Genomic DNA, 6,601 nt, shown 5'->3' on the forward strand with positions numbered 1-6,601 from the left:
CATGAAGCATTTCATCATCCTCATCATGTTTTAGTAAAATAATTTTCTGTCTTTTAAATTGAGCAATTGACTTGGAAGCGATGTTTCAACTTGTGTCCTTATATTAATAGAAGCCAAGAGAGTAATGGGGCAAAATATACTTAATGAGTCAAAAGTGAAACTGGTTTGGCAAATCTATCTCAACAGAGTGGCAAACAATTAAATTACAATGAAAACTGAAACTAAGGTGTAACTGAAGGTCAGTTATTCAAAGCATCAGCTGAGAATGGTTTATGGATTTCATGAACTATGGATCTATATGAAGGATCAAAGACACTTATTAACTCTTCATTGAGTGATATATTGTATCCACCAATTCCCCAGATTTCTGATGATTGTGAATGAGGTTTCTAATTGGGAACCAAATTTAATTTTCCAGAGATGATTGTAACATTATCTCTATTGACAGTGTCTGGTACATTGTCATATTCCAATTATTCAGTAGAGCCTCACTCTCTACGAAACTAGGTGGGCTAAGACAGATTTGTAATTATCAAAATATAATGATGTACAGTTTTTGAGGCTACATCATAGAAGATTCTGCCTGTTATGTCTTACTTGATGTAATACCCCCTCTTTTTGGGGGGGGTTGGGTGAATGAAGGACCTTCCATGCAATGATCATGGAGGCCTGGGGACCCCTTCTGGTGATTGTTAGCTAACCAGGCTGGCATTTCAATTGGAAGTTCTGAGGATTCAGTGATTTGGGGGCCCTGTAATAATGAAGATTACCCTGGCACCCAGCACCTAATGATGCTCAGAGGACCATGTGGTACCAGAGATTGGATGGAATCAACCACATTCAAGGTATGTACCTTATCCCCTATAATATCTTTCTTAACCCCATAATACTCATACTTGAAGTCATCAGAGACTATATAAGTCATTAGCTTGTTAATGACTTGTATAGTCTCTGATAACTATAGGAACCGTCATATTGTAAAAATACTGATGAATGAAAAGATCACATGGTGAGGGTATGAGACACTTTGAATAGAAAGAGATTCATGGTCAATTCCAGAGACTTCCTGTTCCAGTTCCCTAACCTAGAATGTTGCAGTTACAGAAATTATTTGATGTTAATGAGATTTTTTTAAAAATAATTTTTAGTTTATTACAGCATTTATAAGATAATCTAATTGATTACTATTTTAATATAATATTGATTCATAAAATCACTAAATTTTTCACAAGTGTGTCATATTACTATAATTTCCTGAATCTCTGGATTATCATCTTAATTCTTCAGAAGTGTTTCTTCTCATTGAAAACTTAAAAGCAACATTCAGGAGAATGTAAACATATTCATGTTGTTTGCAACTGATTAGCTCAAGCTATTTAATTAACTTTGGCAAAGTTCAATATCATATGTTGGATTAATGAAGTGGACTCTGAAACTCATTTTTTTAAACTATTTTTTATTGAGGTACTGTTGATTATGAAGTTAGTCATAGCACCTAACCTTACAATCAACCATGATCAAATTCCATATATACAATTTTCCTGACTTCAAACCCCATCACCAGTGTCAGAGATCACTCCCACCTGGGATCTGGGGCCAAATGGGGTGCCAGGTACCAAACTTAGATCAGCCCCTTTGCAAGGCAAATGACATAACTGCTGTCCTATCACTGGCTCCTGAAGCTCATTTTGATAACCCTACTAATCCATATTTTTGGTCCACAATACATAACTTGAGGTTGCATAAGCAAAATTGACAGAGAAAGTACCCCTAAAAATTATCTTTCCCAAAGCAATGAGAAATAAATATCCTGCAACTATCCTATAAATCAGAATTCTGGCAGTCACTAGCAAATGCTTTTGGAGTTTCTTTAAAATCACTTTGTTAAAAGAGAAACAGTATTAGAACTTTTATCTGTGGTTCAGTAGCACACGCTATTTGCTAGGCAGTCTTATTGACTTGAATAGGAGTTAGTCTAATGTAAACTACCTCCTCTCTCTGGACATTTGTTGAAACTATTACAGGCAATTGTTTAACATCACAGTTCTTTGCCTAGTTTGTAATGATTGGGAAAAACAAACCACAAACCAAAAGTTGTAAAAAAAAGGAGCGGAATGAATATGCATAAAATATTTTGAAATGCTTTTCTATATTTCTGCAACTCTTGAAAAACATACACCTAGAACTGCTCATCTGACTAATATCACAAAAATGCTCAGAAAAGACCAATGAATCTAATTCTGGAATAATTGGAGATTTAATGTAAGCAGGAGGTGAGGACAAAGTTTGAGTTGTAACCTTCTGACTGAATATAAAAAATTGCATCACAATGCACACAATTGCGCATAAAAGAAATATGTTTTAAGAACTATTGAATCTGTTCAATTGTCATCTGACCATGAGAAAAACCATGCAATGATCAGTGGGAATATATAAAAAATATAGGCAGAAGATGACTTTTATAGTTTCCTTCTTATTGGTCTAAAAGCTTATATTTGGATCTGTGTGATCTATATAAACAACTAAAAATTTCTATGGTACTATGAAAGACCCACAGGGATATAGAAACTGTGAGAGAAAGAAGGAAAAAAAGCTGAAAAAATTTTTATTTTAAAATATGCTACCAAGAAATGGTAATTAAAATATAGTAGCTATTAAAGCAAATAAAGGGTACTCAGACACACAGATGAACTAAAATAGAGCTTTCCCAAATATATCCACATAGGTAGATACATATGTATATAACAAAGTTACAACACCATACACAAAAATTACTCAAAATTGATCAATTATTGGTATCACTGTATCACTGCCATCTCGTTAGTCATGGATTTACTCAAGCGGGTGCCAGTAACGTCTTTATTCCTCCCAGCCCTAAGATTTTAGCAACCTTTTCCTACTCGTCTTTCCCAGTGATTGGAGGCTCTTTTAGGGTCAGGGGAATGAGACCTGTTATCATTATTATTATCGTTTATTATATTATTGAATACACCACGGGGAACTTGCCAGGTTCTGCCCATGCGGGAGGGATACTATCGGTAACTTGCTGGACTCTCTCTAATATATATATATATATATATATATACATATATATATATATATTTCTATGATTTGTTGCCTAATGTCTGAACCCCATCAAATAAGGTGTGGTAATTATGGAAAATGGGTAGGAAGTGTCTTATGATGCAGCCTTGCGGTCTGGAAAGCAACCTGGAGCATGGCAGAGGTTGGGTAGTGGAGGTTGGCTGTAGGGCTGGGTCACTTGGAGCAGGGAGGGCTCTCACCACCCCACTCTGGGGCATTCCGAGTGAAAACAGCCTGGCGCAGAGTCTGGAGGCATGGTTATGGGGGTCTCATTTTATGCTCCCTTTCACGAGGAGCAGCCATGAATTCTGGAGGATGGCCGATGATGAGATTATCTGGCCCTGACAGGGAGTGGCTTGTGGGTGTGATCCCTAAGTCGCCTGAGACTGGGGAAAGCAAGCAGAGGATCTGTGCTCCCGGTCCTGTTGAGCCCAGTGTCTAAGGTCACAAAGTTCCATGTAATGTGAGTTCTGTGTGATTCATTCCTGCATGTAATGACTGGAATGGGAAGGAATGGGAGTGAAGATAGATGGTTGGCAACTACATCACCTCCACTTTGCTGATGACATCGTTCTAATAACACCAAATATCAGCCAAGCGCACAAATGCTGACTGACTTCGACCATGAGTGTGGAAAGGTCAGATTACAGCTGAATCTCACAAAAACAATGTCCATGAGAAACAGTCTTGTTCCTGACGTTCCATTCACTCTCAATGGAATGACCATCTCCAAATGCAATGGTTATGTGTACTTAGGTAGAGAAGTCAACATGATGAATGACCTGGCACCTGAGTTGTGCAGGAGGAAGAGACTGGCTTGGAATGCCTTCAAGAGCATCAAAGAAATAACTAAGAGAACAGAGTACTTCCAGCTCCGGGCACATCTCTTCTATTCCACTATTCTTCCTGCATTAACATATGCCTCAGAGACCTGGGCCCTACAAAATCAGGATGAGAACACTATTTGGGTCTCTCAAAGAGGAATCGAAAGAGGTGTGCTTGGAGTATCACACTTCACTCAAATGAGAGAAAGAATCCAGAGTTCCGACCTCCGTCAATGCTCAAGAATCAGGGACGCTGTCTCATTTGCCAAGATATCGAAAATCAGATGGGCTGGACATGTAATGAGATTTAGAGTCAACCTCTGGACTGGGGTCATTACCAACTGGATTCCAGAGGACATCAAAAGATCGTGTGGCCGCCCACCTATGAGATGGTCAGACTTTTTCATCAAGATCCTGAACAATCGATTTGAGGCTCTTCGTGTTCTTCAAACAAGCAGATGACATTGGGCTATGCAAGCATGCAACAGGGATGAATGGAGATGTTACTGGCGCCCGCTTGAGCAAATCGATGAGTAATGGGATATCAAGTGATCAAGTGAAAGTATATTAAAGTTTAAGAATAATTGAAAAGAATAATTACTCTGCATTTTCAAGGTTTGAAATGGCTTATGTTGTTAATAAACTTAATTCTTTTCTTTATTAAAAAATTACCTATGATGACTTGTTTTCTATACTTTATTGCTTTGCTATGAACTAGCAAGAGGAGTAGGATTGAGTCTCCCTTAACATTGTTTATAACTGCTCATTTCTTTCAGAATTTTTCAAGATTTTTATTTGTACATTCATTTACTACTGTTTGCTGAATTTGAAAAACAATGCCATTCAGAATATATCCTAACTGTGGATTTTTGTCATTTATGTATGGTTCTGTTTATCTTAGTGAATACCATTTGTCATGAATTTCACTTATTCAATACTGATTTGGGAACTGTGGCCTTGTATTTTGTCTCAAATAAAAAATACAAATACAAATAAAAAACTGTGGCTTTGCATTTTGTATTTTGGCACAAATGCTTTTCTTAAAAAGTATCTGTATCTTATTTGCTTTGTGTTTTCTTTCTCTCAGGCCCAGCAATGGAATCAGAGTCAGCTGGATACAAGGCAAGACACTTTATCTCTGTACTATCTCTTAAGGCCATTTAAACACTATTTTTTTCACTCCACATAATAAGATGGTTATATGATGGATAGAGTAAGTTTTATTGTTGATTTTATTTGAGCCATTTTTGTATATTTGCATAAGTTTTATTTTCCTACTCCACTATTTTCTTTTTTTCTCACTTTATTGTATATGCTTTTCTTAATTTGTCCCCTTCCAAAACACATGGTGTGGAATTTCAAATGTCTTTATTGTGTATTATCCTTATTATTTACTTTAAAATATTTTATAATTTCAATAATACTCTATATTAACACTTATTTTTAAATTTATTAATTCAAAAATAATTCAGTATCCCTGAATAATAGTGATTCAGATTGGCTTCTGGATTTTTGCTCTGATCTGTAACTATATTTAGCTTTTATTGAAGTGTCATGTTTTTCTTCTGCAATGGAATTTCTCATATCCTTTTCTCAGAAATCCATATTTAATAAAATACATGATCAACACTGATAGTGATTCAGTCACTTAATCTTGTATTGTTGCATTTTGTATGCTCATATGTTGGTTAATTGGATTCTTTTAGCAGGTAATTTCTTTAAGAAAAAAAAATTTCATGTAGAGTACCTTTGCCCTTTTTGTGTGAGAATATCTTTTAGACAACTTTCAGTTCTGCTTTTCATAATACCTATGTTATTAGTAAAATAATTTTCTTTTAATTTATTTTAGGTACACTAAACATTTATGTGTTGTACCATTGTTTTGTTTTCTCCATTTTTATAAACTTTAGAAATGTTTTCATTTTTCTTCTTTCTCCTTGTTCTCTAAATTTTATTTAACATTTTCTTGTGTATATTTTCCCTGTAACATTCTCAAGTTTATGACTTGAGTATGACTTCCTCTCTTCTAATCTTTTTTTTATCTATTTAGTTATATTAAACTTACACATTTAATCTTTGCTTTATTTCTTTCAGAGGAAAGCACTTTACAAAATTTTTCTTACTTTAATAATTTTTCAATTAAGTATTAAGCTTTCTTCTTTACTTATATACTTTATTCATTTTTTACTTATGTTTTTATTTCATTTTCTCTCCCCGTTGTTCTTTCCTTTCTATTTCTTTCTTTCTTCCTATTTGGCAGAATCCAGGAGATGGAGGTGCCGGGGATTGAACCCGGGGCCTCGTGCATGCTAAGCACACACTCTACCACTGAGCTACACCCCCGCGGCTGGAGCGATAGCACAGCGGGTAGGGCGTCTGCCTTGCACGCAGCCAACATGGCCGACCCGAGTTCGATTCCTCCACCCCTCTCGGAGAGCCTGGCAAGCTACCGAGAGTATTCGATATGCCAGACACAGTAACAACAAAGTCTCCAATGGAGACGTTACTGGGCCCGCTCGAGCAAATCGACGATCAACGGGAGGGCCTTTAAAATTAAAAATTTTCCTATTTGGCATTATATTTGCATTGTTACTTGAAAATTTTGTTTAATCTCACTCATCTGTTCTTTTTATCAGTTTTTACTAGTTCAAATTTATTTATTCTCTAGATTTCCCCTCTTGTTCTGTGCTGAG

General features: G+C 36.0%; 1 non-coding gene across 1 annotated transcript; it reads right to left on the bottom strand.

Annotated features, from left to right (window-relative positions):
* Nucleotides 1-6,179: 6,179 nt before the first annotated feature.
* TRNAA-AGC (transfer RNA alanine (anticodon AGC)) lies at nucleotides 6,180-6,251 on the bottom strand. Its single transcript has one exon. It is a non-coding gene; the product is annotated as a tRNA-Ala (tRNA).
* Nucleotides 6,252-6,601: the final 350 nt, after the last annotated feature.

This window comes from Sorex fumeus, unplaced genomic scaffold, assembly GCF_029834395.1.
Source record: "Sorex fumeus unplaced genomic scaffold, SorFum_2.1 ptg000044l, whole genome shotgun sequence".
Lineage (NCBI taxonomy): Eukaryota > Metazoa > Chordata > Mammalia > Eulipotyphla > Soricidae > Sorex > Sorex fumeus.